Source organism: Aythya marila, assembly GCF_965140915.1.
Source record: "Aythya marila genome assembly, chromosome: 3".
NCBI classification, from domain to species: Eukaryota; Metazoa; Chordata; class Aves; order Anseriformes; family Anatidae; genus Aythya; species Aythya marila.
Window position 1 is genome coordinate 118,047,271 of NC_139044.1, and position 17,172 is coordinate 118,064,442.

Here is a 17,172-nt window from a genome sequence, read left to right on the forward strand (position 1 = left end):
TGAATAATGTAACACCGCGCAGCCAGGATGCGAGAGAACAGTTGATGGAGCAATTGCGGCTGTTCCACTTGCAGCACTTTTAGGTGGAAACAGCAGAAAAAAATGCTTCAGATGAGACCGAGCACGGGGAGGTCTGCACGGGGCTGCCTGTCACCCCGGACCCCTCACTGAACTTTTTATTTCGGTGCCAACCAAAAATAGAGGTATTTTGGTGCTCTGCCTGCCTCGGAGGAGAGCAAGGCTAACTCAAGACGTAGGGCAGCCATCGGCTCTTCCTTGGAGCAGGGGATGAAGATTGGGAAAGCAAAGCTGGCGGGCGACTCGTGGCACTATGCTGGCGAGCAGGAGGGAGGCGAGAGCCTCCATGGGGCTTCGTGGGGAGCTAATGGAGGACGAGGCTGGGCTGGGTGGGCGTGTGGAGGATGAAGCGGTTGAGCTTTGTGCTACTAAAGACATAGAGATGGTTTGTGGTGGCGGGGCAGACGGAGGTAGCGAAACACCTGAGGCACACACAGAGCAGGGCTCAGCCCCTCAGCGCCATGACCGCTGCTAAGATGGCGCCCGGCTCCCCCCTCACCCCCTTCCCTCAGCCCAGGGGCGCCTCGGCGCCATGGGGCTGGGGGGGGCGGCAAGATGGCGGCTGAGGGAGGAGGAGGAGGAGGAGGAGGAGGAGAAAGGAGGAGAAGGAGGCGGCTTCCAGCGACGCCACCCCCCTCGTCCTCCATGCCCAGCTCCGCCCCGTCCCGCCGGGAGGGCTGAGCGAGCGGCGGAGCCCCGCAGCCTCCACCGCGCCGCCGAGGCAAGGGGCCCCGGGTGGCCGGGAGCCCCGCGCTAAGCGGGGGCAAGCGGGGCCCCCAGAAACAAGCCAGCCTCCGTTCCCTTCCCTCCATAATTCCTCCTCCTCGTCCTCCTCTCAGCCGAAGAGCCGCAGCCTCCCCTTTTCCCCGGGGCCGCCCCCGCCGTCTCGGCCGGGGGAGTCGCTGTCGCCTTGAGCGACCGGCGGGGGTGGCGGTGGCGGCGGTGGTGGTGGGGAAGAGAGAGGCCGGAGGCTGCTGTCAGCCGGGCGGGCAGGTGAGTGGGGGCGGAAAGAGGGAAGGAGGAGGGAGAAGAAGAAGGAGGGAGAAGAAGAAGAAGAAGAAGAAGGAGGGAGAAGGGAGGGAGGGACGGAGGCCGGGGCACGCCGCTGCCCCGCCGCGCAGGCGGGGGTGTGTCCGGCTGGAGGCCGGGATTTGGGGTTGGTGGTGGTGGTGGTGGGGGGGGGGGGGACACACAAATTACACACGCACACTGCACACACTGCACACATTGGGACTGCCCCTTCGGGAGCCTCCCCCCAGGCAGCTGTCATGGCTGGGAGGGGGGAGAAGAAGAGGGGGAGGATGGTGGAGGCACGGCCTCCCCCTGCACACCCCCCCCTACAGGGCTGCTATGGCGGCTGTGGGGGCCGATATACCACAAGGGGGGGGGGGGGGGGTTGTGAGGCAGCGAGCCTCTCCCCCCCCCTTTCCCCTTCATCCACCCCCCCCCCCCTTTTCCTTTCTTTTTTTTTTTTTTTTTTTTGGAAGATTTAATGATAAAAGTTGAGGAAAATAAAGTGGAGGAGCAGTTTTCGAGCCCTCCTGATTTCCACGTCCCGGGGAAAGATGGCTGAAGGGAAAAGGAGGGCGCCGGCCTCTTTTTTTGGGGGGGGGGGGGGTGGAAAAGGGGATGGGGGTGAACCTCCGATCCCCCCCATCTCTTGGGGAGGCCTCGGCGGCGCTGCTGGCGGTGACAGCTCTTTGTTTGCCTGCTGCATCCTCCTCAAATCCCCCCCCCCAGCCCCAAATTTCCTCCTTTACCCCCCCATGTTGAGGCTGTGCCCCCCCCGAGGCCGGTCTCCCCCCCCCAGAGGGTTTTTTGGGGTGAGGGAGTTGGGCGCCGCCGGGGTTTTTATTGGGGGTAGGCTGGAGGTGGTTCGGAGGTATCGGGGGGGTTTTGGGGTGATTTCAGGCTGAAACGGGTCTGCTGTGGCGTGCTGGGTTTTGGGGGGAATGGCCGGCACCCCCCCAAAGGCAGGCAGTGACTTTGGGTGCCCATCACCCGCTGCCGTGTCCCTCAAACCTCCCCCTCGATCGCCTCCCGCAGCAGGTTCCCAAAATCTCCGCTGGGTTTGGGGTCTCGCTGGGGTTGGGGGGGAGAATATCTGACATTCGGCCGTCGGAAATCGGTGGCGGAAAAGCCGTTTCCTTCCGAGGGAGGCTGGCGGAGGCGCCGAGAGCCTCCAGTTTCCTAGGTGCGCTTTGACCTTTCGGCGGCCGAGAAGTGGGTCACGGCCGCGATGCCTCGCCGATGCTCTCCCGGATTCACACCCCCCCCCGCCCCCCAAAACCACCCTTTTTTTTGGGGTGGGCGAAAAGGTGTGTGTGTGGGGGGGCTCCTTCCCTCCGGGCTGCTCTTTCGGCCCCCCGGGTGGCCGGTAGATGCCGAATTTTCGCTGCCCAAATAGGGCATAGCCAAAAAAAAAAAAAAAAAAGAGTGACACAGCAAAGGATATTGTAGCTGGAAATTCGGACCCGGGGGTGGGTGGTGCTTGCACGTTCCTTCGCCTCGTCTCGGGGCTCGGATTCTTTGTGTTGCTGGTTCAGCCTTTTAAAAAAAAAAAAAAAAGGAAAAAAAAAAAAAAAAAAGCCCTGGGTTGTGTGGGCTGGCAGGATATCCATATATACGCCTGTGCGTGCAATATTTGCGTGTGTGTGTTTGTATTTATATCGATGAATGGAAGAGGGGTGTACCTGGTGAGTTCTAGGTGCAAGGTGCTCCTAGAAAAAAGGTGCTTCGTTGCCTCTTTTAGAGATGTGCTGTCCCACTGCAGTTTGGAAGCTGTGTTTCTCTGCCTGTATAACTTCAGTAAGTGTCCCCGTGCTCTAAACATCGCTTGCTTTTAGATAAAGTTTTGAAAATGTTGGATGCGGGACTGGCTGCGGCGCGTGGTGCACGTACAGCGATGAACCCAGGCCTCTGGCGCAGCAGCAGGGTGAGAAACGTGGTGAAGAAGGAAAAGCTGGGTGCAAAGCTGCTGATTTTCTGGGGAAGTGGCGAAGCCTTCCCACTCCGGAGGGCTGTTTGGTGGAAATGATTAAAGTTCAAGTTGCCACTTCAGGGGACAAACAGCTCTCGATGGTAGATAATAAACAGTAGTAGCTCTGGCAGCGCTCTACCTGGCTCGCAGCCGATGGGCATGATGAAATGTTAAATCTCAACTTATTTGCTCAAGATGGGTATCTGGCGTTTGAAACGTGTTGCCAAACAATATGGCAGCGCAAATCCCCGCTTCCAAAACAAATAGGCTCCCCGGGAAGGGAGCAGGAGGGGGGGGGGGGAAGCTGAGCGTTGGGGGAGGCGAGGAGGCCTTGGCTTCTTCCTCGCTAGTGGTTGACTTTGATTTCGGTGCTCATGTTTTCCCTGAGCCGTGCCCTCCGATAATGCTGAGACACATGCTCACAATTGCATGACTAATTCCCGTAATTAGTCATACACTTCCACTCTAGATTTATTGGAGTAGTGTCAGTGTCATTCTCACGTTGTAAAAGTCCGCGTCGGGGAGCATGTGCCCTCTGTTGACTTTCCTGTGGGCTCTCGCCACGGTTGTCGGGTGGGCTGCTGACAAACGCCGCTCGGCTGCCTTGCAGGAGAATATTTTCAGCAAACAGATCTGCTGGAGATCAGCACCTCGGCGCTCGCTAATCTTGAGTTGGGGGGGGGGGGGTGTAATTTGCATGAGCCTTTGCAGGGGTTGTCAGAAACGAAGGTGTGAGCGCCGCTGCTAAAAATATCCCGGCTCCTGCATAAATAGTTTGCCGGTTGAAAAAAAAAAAAAAAAAAAAAAAAGAGTGTATTTTGTAGAAGGAAACTATTTATGCTACAAGTTCTTCTTGTTTTGCTCGGTTGACTGCGTTTCTTTGAAGCGTGGTTCTTATCTCCTTGATCAAAGGGGAGGAATTAAAAAAAAAAAAAAAAAAAAGAAAAAAGAAAAAAGGGGGGGGTTTTAAAGTTAGATTCTTCCTTTAAAGACAGGGTTTGGGGCAGGAATGTCCCGGAGTTGCAGGCAAATATTTTAACGAGGTATTGCTGAAGGGCCGAGGCAGCGTGTAATACCCAGTAGCATGCGGCCACCCCTCCTGTATATACAGGCTTTAATTGTTGGCAGATGCAAACAAGTGATTTTTATTGGTGGTTATATGGTTATATGTTATTTGGATTGCTGCAGCACCTGGGAATCCTGGTCCGGGTTTGCAGCGGGGTAAGATTGGTGGAAAAATAGAGGAAAAGTGGACGCCGCGTCCAAAAACTTGAAGTCGGAGCCAAAGGCAAGAGGTGGAGGAGCAGAGCTGTGATGGGGAAGCAACTGGATGGTGCTGGGCAGCAGGACGGGAGTCACAGCAGCCTAAATTTTGAGCGTTTTGGTTTCGTTTTAGATAATATTGCAGCGGAAGAGTGCTTTATGGCCCGTTGGGAAGGGATGGTGCAGGAAAAGGGGCAGGAGGCGGTGATGTGCGAGCCCCTGGTGCTGTTTGAGCTCATCCAGCTCCTTGGGCTGGGGAGGATTTGCACGAGTGGCTCTGCTGACAGGGCAGAGGTGTAGCAGGGAGCGTCTGAGAGCAGCCAGGGAGCCTTTAACCTCTCCCCCTGATGCAGCAGGACCCGAAATAGTTCGTTTGTCTGTAGCTGTGATGTTAAAAAATTCCGGCTCACTCGTGAGCACCGTCGCATTTTGCACCCAGAGCCTGGCGCGTGAGAGTCGGGCTGGCTCAGAACAGGTTTGTAGCACCACAGCAGCGTCCCCGTGGGATGATGACCACCCGAAATGCCGTCCCACACCAAAAGCTTCCAACCCAAAGCGCTCGGAGGCTTCCGAGCCCCGGCCCGAGCATCGAGGATGTGTCAGCGCCGCACGGTTTGCCTGCGCCCCTGTCATTTACAAGAGGCAGATCTGCTGAACTGGTTTGGAGGTTCTGTAAGCCTGAACTAATTTACCTGACTGGGAATGTAGGTTAGAAACTAGGCTTCGCTTGGCTTTGGGCTAGAGCCAACGCGCTCTGCGGGGAGAATGCAGGCTCGATAGCTTCTGCGCTGATCATCCTGCGATGCTTTTCCTCCTTGTTCCCTTGAAAGACAGGTAGGCTCTTGTGTGGTTGACCCAGTTGCTCGGGAAGCAAGCCCAGCATATCTCGGCACCAGGAGCAGTGGGACGTTTCCCTTAGGGTGCCCTCGGGGGAGTTGGAAAAAGTCAGGATGTGGTTTTGGGGCTGGACCTTGGATGCGCTTGGAATGGAGGTGCTGCCCCGACGAGGTCGCCGTGCCCAAACGAGGTAGGTCTGTAAAGCAGCGTGGGTAAATCTTTGTGTGGATGCTCCTAAACCTCTTCAAACCTGGTTTAGTTTGTTCTGTGAGCTGAGGCAGGCTGTCCTGGTGGTCAGTTTTAAACCAGCGTGTCCACGCTGAGGTTTGCCTTGTCTTAGATGCGAGTCGGAGCTGCAGGAAGGTGATCTAGGAAATGAAAACAGCGCAGGCAACATCTAAGTCAACAATTTGCTGGCTTGCCTTGGTTAGTGAACTCTCCGGTACCCATATTTTGCTCTAAAGAGCTATAAATTGTCAGCTTACAGCTTCCACAGATGAGTGGAGTGGTTGTGGGATGCGTTGGCACCCTTCTGCAGAGGAAAAAGGGATCCGTAAGCACCAGGTCCTGCTTTAAACAAGTGTCAGAAATGTCCCAGTCGAGGCTGATCCTGCAGCTAGCTATTTTGAAACAAAAAAAAAATCATTAAAATGTCTATTTTTGAGCTATTTATGTGTATTCTGTGTTTATTTTGAACGATATGTCGTGGAATATGCCATGAAATGAGCTGAGAACCGGGTTTCTTTGGATTCGGTTTTTGTTTTCCTTTTCTAATTCGACATCTGAAACTCCAAGGGTCTCTTTCTTTTGGGTTTGCAGCACGCAACGACTCAAAAAATAAAGCAGCATGGCAGGCGAGGCAAGAAGGCTTGGTTCTTGTATTCCTAGGATGAAAAGAGGGACGAGGAACTGTTTCAAAACCAAACAAAATCAGCAGCTTTCCTACAGACGTGCAGCTCAGGCCTTGATTATGAACAGAGGGATGTGTTTAGAATCACAACACTGCTCTGAATTTGAAAGGTATCGCACGGCCTCCAAATGGGTAGGTGCTGACAGCGTTACACACCTAACATTAGGGTTTTCTCCTGTGCTGGCTTTGGGAAATAAGGGCCTCAGGAGCGGGGAGAGCTCCCAACCCCCAGCAAAGTGATCCATTCCCTGTCCAGGGATCTCAGAGTCGTGCTCGTTGTTTCAATAATAAATAAAAAAATAAAGTTGGTATTATAATTTTCCAGTGAAACCGTGCACCGAGGGTTTAAAAATGAAAGCTGAAAATATTTTTCTCTCGTTTTTCCCCTTTTCTGTTGGCGTTGTATAACTCCTGGATTGAAAGAAATAGGAGAGGAAAGCCCTGAAGTTTTCAGGCCATTAAAACAATTAAATTCATGTGTAAAGCACACAAGAAATCTCACAGCTTGGACTCCTTAACTTCTCTTTCTTCTTATTTCTTGTAAACAGCATACTTCTAACCGATCCGCCCTCTCTTCTCTCCCCCAGAGCCTGTGTTTTGCTCTTAATCTGAGACTTTACATCCAGTTTTATCAACACACTTCAAAGGTCTTGAAGAAGTTGAGAGATGAGCTTTTTACTGGAAGTGCTATTCAAGCCTCGGTCTTTGAAGTTCTTGTTTAAAAAAAGTCTGACTAACCTGCAAAGGATTTTGACACATGCTCGTGACCAGTTCTTTTAAATCATACTGGAAAAATTGTGCCTGGAAATAAACACGCCGGAGTTCAACCTGTTGTAGGCTGGGCGTGGGAGCTTCACCCCTTTTGTCTTTCTTGCGCTTCTCGGACGTGGTTGCTGACAAGGAGAGTCCCGGGTCTTGCGGCTCCTTCTGTAAACAGCTGGCTGCTTCTTTCTCTTTTATGAGCGGAGATTTCCAAGCAGGATGAGTTCCCCAGGCTTTTCTTCCCTGCTCCCGACGCGCTCAGCGGAGAGGCGGAGAGCAGGCGAGTGGTTTTTAACGATGGGAGATGCCGCGTTAGGATTTCAGGCGTGATAACTGGGCGCTCTGGAAACATTTACAGGACAAACGTTTATAGTAGGAGCCATGCTGCATTCTCGTACGACTCCTAAGTTCAGATTTAACAGTGAAGTGCTGCGTGCACGATGCTGTTACGCGTGAAACTGGAGCGTTTACAAGGTGCTTGTATCTCAACTTAGGTGAAGCTGAGCGCAAAGTCCCGGTGTTTATTGAGATGTAATCAGTCAGAAGCCTAATTGTCGGTAGGTAGAATTTCCTGGAGTGGATTCGAAGTGTAAAATAGCTCAGTTTGTGTCTCCAAATGTCATTTTAAGGGTGCTGGTTCACGGAAAAAGGGAGAGCTGGTGGTGAAGCACCGCGGTACGTACACCTCTGAGACTCCCGGGGTAGGAACAAGGACTTGAGCTAGCTCTGCCTCAGCAGCATGCAACTCTTGCTTTCTTTTAAATTAAGGCTTTAATTTAAATTAAGGCTTGTGTTTGTACTGTCTGCAGGCTTTCTTGGTGCTCTCCCGTCTTTATTCTAGTGTCCACACAGTTATTTTTCTATAGAGGTTACTCTTAACACTTCATAGTAAAAATACTTGTATGTGAATTTTCTCTGGGTGCGTGAAATTGCGTTCATAGATTCACATTTTGTTGTAATCAACTTTTTTTTGCACACCAAAAGCAGTGGAAGCCGTGCTATCCCGGCACCTCTGACAGCTGGATTAATAGTCACGTCCTTAACCTTTCGAGCAGTTTGCCCAGACTCGACGATGTTGGCATGAAGTTCTGTTTTTTGAAGATGCAGTGGCGATAATCCCTTTGAAGGCCCAAAGTAAATAAAAGAAAAAGCTTTAATGAATTCAAAAATGTCATTGAAAATAGCATTTGGCCCGATTTTGCACTTTTATTGTTGTTGGAAAAGGAAACCATACAGTATATACAAAGCTTGCTGTATGGAAAATGTAGTGTAACCATGGGAAGTGTAACTTAATCTAGTTTATTTTTCAGATTCAGTGAAAATGAAAAAAATAAACTACCTAAATTGTATTAATTAAGTCTGTTTCGATGTGACAATGTGATAATTTAATAGAGTTTCCTGGTACTTCTGTGGATGAAGTATGTTTAAATACGGCATATAAAAAACCAAAACAAAACAATTTGTTATTGCAGACTAGAACCAAAACCTGGGAAGTTTTAACTAAAAAAGCGATCTAGTTTGTGAAGCTGAACATTTCTAAAGTTAGGAAAAACAGATGCAACTGTAATTATAATTTTGTAGCCACATGATATTTTTCCATAGATTCTCTGACTTATTCACTGTATGGGTTGGACCAGCAAAGTGGAACGGATTAAGGTTGCACAGATGATCATAAATCTGTTACTCTATAATTTTTAGTGCTTGTTTTTTTTTTGCAACCTACTTAATTTTCTTCTAATGTTTTTAGATGATAAGCTGCTTCGTGCTGTTAATTTTTGATATGAACTGAGCGTCGCACGTGCGCTGGCTACATTTTGTAATGCCCCTGCAAGACAAAAAAAAAAATGAATAAATCCTGGGTTTTGCTCCCATTTTCCAGGCGAATAAAACAGAATCATCGAAATTTAATAATTTACCCAAGTAGCAGGGTGTTCCTGAAAGGTAAAAGGCACTTGACAGGTTACTCTCAAGCACCCGGAATGCTCGACCACTCGAGTTGTGTACGTGGATTTATTAAATTGGGTGCAACTTGCCTGGGGTTTGCCAGCAGCCCTCAAGAGGCTTGGCTTCAGCAATCTCTGCGTTGCTGACAAGTGGCCCTGCTGACAGGCATCCCATGGCTTTCGTTTTGGAGAGCAGAGGTTCCCAAAATGCAGCGTGCAGATGCCCCTGGTACAGGGAGCACCTCAAAATTGGGGCGGTTTTGGGATATGGAGGGGGTAACTCCTGGTTTTGCGGGACCCTTGTGGGGAGCCTGTTCTGGTGTCTGTGTCTGGGGGGAGTGAGGATGAGGATGGGTGGTGGGGATTTGGGGCTGGGGGATGCTGGAGGAGAGGTGGTGAGAGCCAGGTTTTGTGTCCTCGGTGGTGGAGGATGGTGTGTGCTGCTTGGGTGGGGTGGGGATGACAGCGGGGTTCTCATTTTGGGCTGTGTAATCGCAGAATCCCGGAGTGGTTTGGGGTGGGAGAGACCTTAAAGATCATCAAATTGCATCCCCTTGCCATAGGGACACCTGCCCCCAACCCCATCCAGCCTGGCCTTGGGCACCGCCAGGGATGGGGCACCCCCAGCTCCTGGGGGCAGCCTGCAACAGGGCCTCACCACCCTCATAGTGACAAATTTCTTCTTCATCATCCTCGGGGCCTCCTCTGGGCCCCTCTCCAGCAGCTCCACGTCCTCCCGGTGCTGAGCTTGGGGCTGCAGGTGGGGAGTGGGTGGGAAGGTACCGAGCCAAATCCTGCCGCCGAGAAATGTCATCCAGCAGCAGGGAAGATCTGCCCGGGGAGAAGGCAAAAAGCAGAAACACGTCGCTGCTGATACGGCCTCCCCAAAAATCCCCACGGCTTTAGTTCCCCGACGTGGGGCAGGCCCGCTCGCTCGTCGCCGTGCGTGCGAGGAGGTGCCCGCACTTGAACGCTTGCCCCAGAATATGTGATCGCAGAGATAGCCCAGACGTCTTGAAAACTGTTTTAAGTAACCCTGAAAGCTTTTTGAGGAGGTGTGTTAAAAGCAAGAAGCGTGCTTTTCCTCTTGGGTTTCCTTCGGGTTGCTGGAAAATACCTATGGTTGGTAATTCATCTGTTTGGCGGGGAAATAAACTTTCAGGGGTTTGTAAGAACGGTTTAAATGAATCTCCTTGAGCGAGGTTGAAGTTTCATTGGGGTAGGCTTAAAGTGTGAGGGGAAAATGCACAGAACAGCCATTAAAAAATAAAACGAATCCAAAAAACCCCAGCCTAAACCCCAAAAATACCAGCCTGGAAATATTTCCCTCCCTCTGTGCCGCCCCTTAGCCTGCTGCCCGGGGGATTCTCGATGCTGAAACTGCCAGGGGTTGCTGCAGTCTGGTGCTTGGTGGCATAGCACTGACAGGACGAGAGCATTGCTGCAACCTGGGCTTGTCTTGCTGCAAATTTAGGAGCTTTGAGAGCTCCTGCTGGTGGAGAACAAGCCTCTTGCTGTCCAGTCTGCTGGGGATTTTTGCAAAGTGCGCCGTCTCCACGGGGTAGGAAAATATTCCCGTTTCCCAGGTTGGCACGGGCTCGTGGGGAGGTATGGAGCTGCGGTGTTTGACCTTTGTACCTGCGTGTAGGTTTCGGTTTAAGTCTCCTAATCTGCCACGGCAATATAATCTTAATTGGTTTGCTACGAGATTTCTTCAGATAGGGCTCCCAGAGCGCGAGGAGTGAGCACGAACTGCTCGAAGACAGAGGAGCCGAGTTGGGTTCGAGCTGTTTGAAAGCCTTCGGTTCAGAGATAAGCTCGTATTTTACATCCTGATCAGCGAGTTCTAATGAGATTTGGAGCACTAAATGAGTTCTCAGCTAACCCACAGAATGATGCATGCGGCTCATCACGGAGCCATTGTTCTCAGCAGCTTTTGCTGCTGAAATCATTTAGGGAATTGTGCTACGCTGCGAGCTGGCTTTCATCAGCAAGTGGTTCCACCTTCGGAAGATGACTTCAGGAGACAGAAGGCATTTCTCAACGTCCACGCAGATTTCTGCATAAGGGAAGTAGCCCTGGTGCTCCTAGCAGGGGGAAAAAAAGAGCTATCTGGAAGTTCAGACACGTGAACAGGCTGTAGGATTAAGTGTTCTCTGGTGCGACGAGTGGGAGCCGTGTCTTCCAAGTGCTGGAAATTTCTAAAAGGCTGTTCTGTTTCTCCATCAGGAGGAGATAATGAGAGAGGACGAGCGAGGAAGGGGCATGCTGGAGAATACAAGCATGAAGAGCAGAGTAAGAGCTGTGCAAATGGGATGGGCTTTACGCCAGGGCTGAGAGGAGCCCTGTGCTTTGCTGCACCGGTGGCAGGGTGCTCGTGCCCTGGCAGGCTGCAATGGAAGTGTGCTGTTTTGCCTCTTAGACACATCCAAAGTCAAGGATTTTAATTTTTTGTCATGTTTTAGCAGAGGTTCCTCAGTTCCTGGGGTGGCCGGAGCGCTCTCCCGACGCAGCAGTTGGGTTCTTGAACTCTGTGCAATGGGGTCTGGAGAGCACCACGTGGCAGAGGTGGAATAAAACAGTAGAAAACAGCCAGGGGAAGGCACTGAGATGCTCTGCAAGGGTTTGATCACGTAGGTAAAAAAGCATCAGGCAAATTTGTATTGTAAAAGCTCCTCATCTGAGCCTTCAGCTCTTCCTGTCCCTCCCGTTTTACAGAGATTGTCAAAACTGGCAGTGGTCTTTGTCCTCTTCTGCAACCCGTTGTGTTTTCAGAAATGGCTTTTTTTTTCTTTTTTTCTCTCTTTTTTTTTTTCCTCCCTGAGTATTGAAACCCAGCTTTGTTTATTCCCGGCTCATTTCCTACTTTGCTGTGTAAGGCTACCACGTCTTCAGTTCAAGGTCCCTGAAAATGTTATGAATAGCCTTATCTCTGCAGGCTCCTTGAATGCATCACAAGTTCTGGGTACCTGGCCGGTTTGAACCTCATCCTCATTTTAAAAAAAAGAAGAAAAACCCTTATCTTTCTTTTCTGAAGTGACCTATTAGAATTCTCCCGTGGCAGAAAATTAGTATGCGTGGACTCGGAGTCACTCGGAGATGTGCCTGCCTAATGCACGGGCACAGATTTGCTAAAGAAACACAGCTAGCCGGATCGAAATCACTAGATATTGCTGTCTATAGAACCATTTATCTATTTTTTTTTTCTTTTTTCCTCCTTCTCACTGCCGGGTAGAGCTGCTGGACCTAATTTTAATACCTATTTCTGTCATTTATGCTGTGAAATGATAACAGTATTATTAAAACATTATCTGCAGAGTCAATACGGGAGGGTTTGAACCAGCTGTGGTGACTGCTGGTGTTCAGACGGAGGATGCGCTGCAATTTGATAAAGAACATTTTATGTTTCGTGGCTCTGAGATGCCTCGAAACCTGATTTTTCAGCTTATTAAGTAATTTTCTCGTCCTTTGTGATTTTTCTTCCAACAAAAACTAACAAGTATCTCACTTCCCTGTATCGAGGATTAATAGGCTGATGGCAAAGCACTTGGAGCATAGCTGCAAAACACGGCTAAGTGGAACTTAAAGCAAAATCTTTGCTTTTCAAAAGGGGAAGAGTGGAAATCGCCTCCCCCTTCTCCCATCACCAGCACTCTGCTGGGCTTCGCACCACCATCGGCCACCCTCGTACTGCTCTGGACAAGGGCTCAAATGGATTTCTTCTTTATTTCCTTCTGTCAAAGGAGTGGATTCTCCCTAAAAATCAAGCCCTCGTTAGAGAGGAGGAGAAAGTCTATAAAGCACTGTCTTCGCGCTCGCTTTGGAATCACAATTGCTCCTGCTGAGCTTCTGAGATAGACTTGAAAAGGCATCTTGGCTTGCATTATAGGTTAACCCAAATAAACGTTTAGTAAGTAATAGCAGTAATTAGTATTTATAATGAGGTAGTAACAGGCAACCTGAATTAGCCCAAGCTCCCATTGTGCCTGGAACTAAACAAACAAATAAGCTACTTAGGGAGGGACTGCCGTGATCCAAGTGTATTTGTCATTTCTTGTAATAAGTCTAAAATACATTGTAACGTGAGGCTCGGTACACCTTTTTTTTTTTTAGTCACGTAAGCGTAATCTTTATTAATATACGCCGCCTGCTTTTTGCTTACCTTGATCCCTCTTGGGTTGGCATACCCAAATTGTGCTTAATTTCAGCCTTCAGCTGCCTTTAAGTTCAAATGCTCCTCGTTGTGAGGTGTGGTGTGCTTGGGAGATGTCACGTAAGGACTTAGGGACTGCAGCCTTGCTTGCTGCTAGCAAGCTTGTCATTAAGGACTTTCAGATTGCAATTAAATCAGCAGTTTTCGTAGGCATGAAGTGTTGAGCTAAATATTTGAGTAACAATCTAGTGAATATTTGCAGTAAAAAATGAGGAAAAATGGTTGAACACCTTCCTTTTTTTTTTTCTCTAACAAATTTTTCTCCTTTTTCAGTCCTAGTTACACTTTGATGTTAGCATGGATAAGTCTTTGGGCCATGGATCTTATGCAGCCACAACGGTTTAGCAGAAGTTTTGAGGAAATATTTCAATATTTAGACCTTTGTTGTGACAGTGGCTTTGGGCGAGCTGTGCTCTACAGCAGAGCTGGGCAAATACGGCCGTCACGGTATCCACATAATTACAAAATCTGGTGTTACCGTTGTGTTTTCGTGGAGGTTCGTTCAGTTACTACCCAGCCACTTCTTTAATATGTGCTACATAAGTACAGGGAAGTATTTTAATAGTCAACTTGAGCATTATTAACTATTTTTCATGCAAGCCTAATTTACAGAAGCTGGTGCTATCTATTAAACACCCGCGCGCTTACAGCCTGTCCCAGATGAGTAATTTACGGCCGTGGCGGAGACTTCTAAATATTTAAGGATGTCCATAAAAAACGTTGCCTAAATAATCTTCCTGCCTTCCCAGTGCCGAAATGCCCGAGCTGTTGCCTCTGCGGGCAGCCACTCTTGGGTAGCTGTAAACACCGATGTGGATTGGTTTTATTGTAAGGTAAGGACACTTATCCTACTAGGAGTAGTAGGAAGGTACGTAGAAGTAGGAGGATGAAGAAGGAAGGATGAAGAAGGATGAAGAAGGAAGCTCGATGGCACGAGCCTTGGTCAATGGCTCGCTTTTGTTTCCTGCCCTCGCTCGCTGCACGGGCTCACGCTCAAGCTGTTGCTCTGAATCTGAAATTCTCTGAATTGCTCCATTGTTTTTTCTGTCGTCCTTGCAGCTCGGGGATCTTGAGCTTGGCAGTCACTAAGTTGAGTTGAATTTACCTTTAGTATCTCTTGTGAGATGCGAAAGCACCACAATTTCTGTTCGGTAGAATAAAGGCCCTACGAGTTCAAGGCCAGCTCTGGAAATTCAGCTGTTGACGTCTTTTGGGTTTTAGCTTGGTAGACGTTCAAGGGTTGTTAAAGAGATATTTGTTGTGTTTTCGTTTATTTTTTTGCCCCCTAGAACACTCCTTCAACCAAAAAAGAAAAAAGTCCAAACCAACTCGAGAAGTTTCAGCCATCAAATCTGAAAATATATTTTTTTTTCTTTAAAAGCTGAATTATTGAAGAGTGATGAGAAGACGTTAGATTGGGAATGGCTTCATCCGCTTAAATGGGATTGTTTCCCAAGAATTAAGGCAAATAAAGCTGTCTACCCAAGCGAACACTGAGCTAATCGTGTCGTACATCGGTTTATTTGGGGGTCGTTATCTATTTCCAGGCTGTGAGTGCTGAGGTTCACTCTTATCGCAGAAGGACTCTCAGATCCTAAAGGAAGAGAGTTTTTCCTGATTTGGTCGAGCCGGACTTGCTCAAGATCTTAGAGGATGTTTATGGCAGAGCTGAAAATAGATCCGAGGTTTTCTGGTGCGTGCTTGAGCCACAAACGGACCTTCCCGGTCAGATCCTGGAGCTTCAAATCCAAAGTTGGCCCCGTGGAGCAGGTCATGGCTGAGCAGAATTGCCTTTTTCGTAACGATTCCCCCCAAAAGTGGATACGTGAATGTGTAGACAGAAAAATCTCTGCTGCTCGTTGAGGTCTGTATGTTTAGCAGCGATCCTTTGCAAAAAGAAGTGCTGTAACCCTTGAATGGTGCTGTCATTACCTAAAGCAGAAATGCCTGTTTTGATGGAGGAAGGCGCTGTTAATTTCCCTTGGCATGCTGGCACGATCCCTGGCATGGACGGGGAGCTCTCGTTTCTAATGACGCTATTAAGACGCTGCCAGTAATTAGCATCCTTTGAAAATCGGGTTTTGCGCTTGGGCATGGGTTTATCAAGAAGAGGAGGGCTGGGGAAGGAGGGCTTCCACCTGGAACCTCAGCAAGGACAGCTCGTCGTGGCACTAGGGCTTGACAGCACCCTCGTTTTGGGATGGACACGAGCATCGTCCGACCCACGGAGCCTGAATTTCTGCAGGTCCCGGAGGAAAGGCTGCTGCGTGCTGTAGTTACCGTGGGCAGGTCTGCTGCTCCCGTGTTGTTTGTCAGCGCTGGTGTAAATGTCTTCATAAAGCCCTCGCCTAATCCTCTTAGTCAAGCTAAAAATATGCAGGGCTTTATTTTATTTTTTTTTTGTTTATGAAGATTTTATCCTGGGCAAGGTTGTATTTGCTTCCAACAGATGCACGTGGTGTCCATCTGTGCTTTTTTTTTTTCATTTTTTTTTTTGAAATGTTTTGGCAACATTCATTTAGGGTATTATGCCCTATCAGGATCTCTGGAATCGACTAATTCCTGCTTGAAGAAGTTAAAATGACATTTCTGCTCCCAACGTAATGGATGCGTGCGTGTTACGCAAAAGCAGCAACAATTTTGTTTTGCAAATGACGTCTAAGAGAATAATCTAAATCATTTATTTATTTAATTTATTTTATTTCGTGTGTCTGATACCGTGCTGGGAAGTTGACCGTGATGATTTGAGGGTGGGAAGCATCTTTAAACTCCCAGCACGGGGCCGAGCCGATGGGTGCTGGAAGAGCCCTCCCAGGGGAATCACAAAGATGCCAGGGCCGGTTCCTACCTGTTTCGATTGCAATGCTGAAGCCATAACTGGAATTTTTAGGGCTTAGTGCAGTGAAAGTTTCAGCTGTTGTTGTGTCTAATGTCGGTGGAGGTTTCTTGTTTCCCATTTAGCCTGATCTCTGGGTGAAAGCCTCTTGGAAGCCCTTTATTTGGCACGAGCCGGCAGCGCTACCACTCGCAGCCTTGTTTGAGATGACCAAAAACCTGTTAAAAAATCGAAATAGCCACGTATCAAACAACAAACAGGTCTGTACTTCTCAGGAAGTTTTTTTTTTTGTAACTTGGGATCATAGATCGTGTTCTCAGATGGCGTGAATGACGTTGAGTTTCTGTTCGTTTTCCCATGATCCGGTTCACGCATTTCCAGCAGAATATTCTTTCACTGATTTTTTTTTTTTTTCAGTAAAGAAAAAAAAAATCCATCTCTTTGCATTTCAAGGACTTTTGAAAGACAAAACCTGATGGCTGTGATAGCCTCGACGGCAGAAAAACCTTACTGGTGAGAGTCCCCAGAGCCAAAAGGTGTATGGGGTAGGGTTAGGGCTACGGAGCACCTTGGGATCTGGACGCTCAGCTGGTGGTGCTGAGCCACGACACCCCAAAATGTGCTCAGGGGCAGCCCCGTGCTCCTCACCTCGTCTTCCCTACAGGATTGCCTGCAGATTTCGGGTGTCCCTGCATGCCGGTGGCAGGGGGGGTTAATTCTGCACTGGCTTTTCGAGGGAGAATGAATTGCCAGCGTGTGCTGGAGGCGTGAGAGCGTGTGCGTCGTCGCCCAGAACGGGTTTTGTTTGCAGATGGTCAAAGTCTACGTCCTGCCGACTTTGTTAGGGACTGAGAAGGTAATGGGTGACTAGCTGGGAAAGGAAAAGGGTGGAAAGCCTGAAGATTGTCTCAAATGTAGTTTTCACACCTTTTCTTCGTAAGGTGTTCCTAAAATGACACAAAGCAGGGCTCCGGTAGCTGATATTTAAAAATGATGTTTAAAAATCAGACTAATGCATTGAAACCTTACCTGAAAATGGCGTTTCTCAGCCTACCAGCAACAAGGTCAGTCCCAGGGGAATAAAACCTCATGAAATCTGGCTTTGGGGTGTCCCAAATGACATCTAAACGGAGCTCGGCAGCACACAGCCGGTGGTTCTCTACCTGCGATGCTCAAACACCCTTCTCCTCGTCTCACCCCAACCCTGCCGACGGTGCCTGCATCCCCTGGGGTGTGCAGGTGTCCTGCCTCGACGCTTCCACCACCAGATCAAGCTTTTTCCCCTAAAGGAAGGGCGGTGGGTGCAACGCACAACCTGGGGAAACACTGCAGGCGCTTGCTGGGCGCTCC

The 17,172-nt window shown here is 49.2% G+C and overlaps 1 protein-coding gene across 4 annotated transcripts in view; it reads left to right on the forward strand.

The window, feature by feature from the left end:
* The first annotated feature begins 759 nt into the window (after nt 1-759).
* The window catches only part of NCOA1 (nuclear receptor coactivator 1), a 150,403-nt gene continuing 133,990 nt past the window's right edge, over nt 760-17,172 (forward strand). For all 4 annotated transcript variants that reach the window (XM_082756848.1, XM_082756850.1, XM_082756851.1 and 1 more), the window contains exon 1: nt 760-1,071. The gene's annotated coding sequence lies outside the window, so the exon portion shown is untranslated. The remainder of the gene's footprint in view (nt 1,072-17,172) is intronic.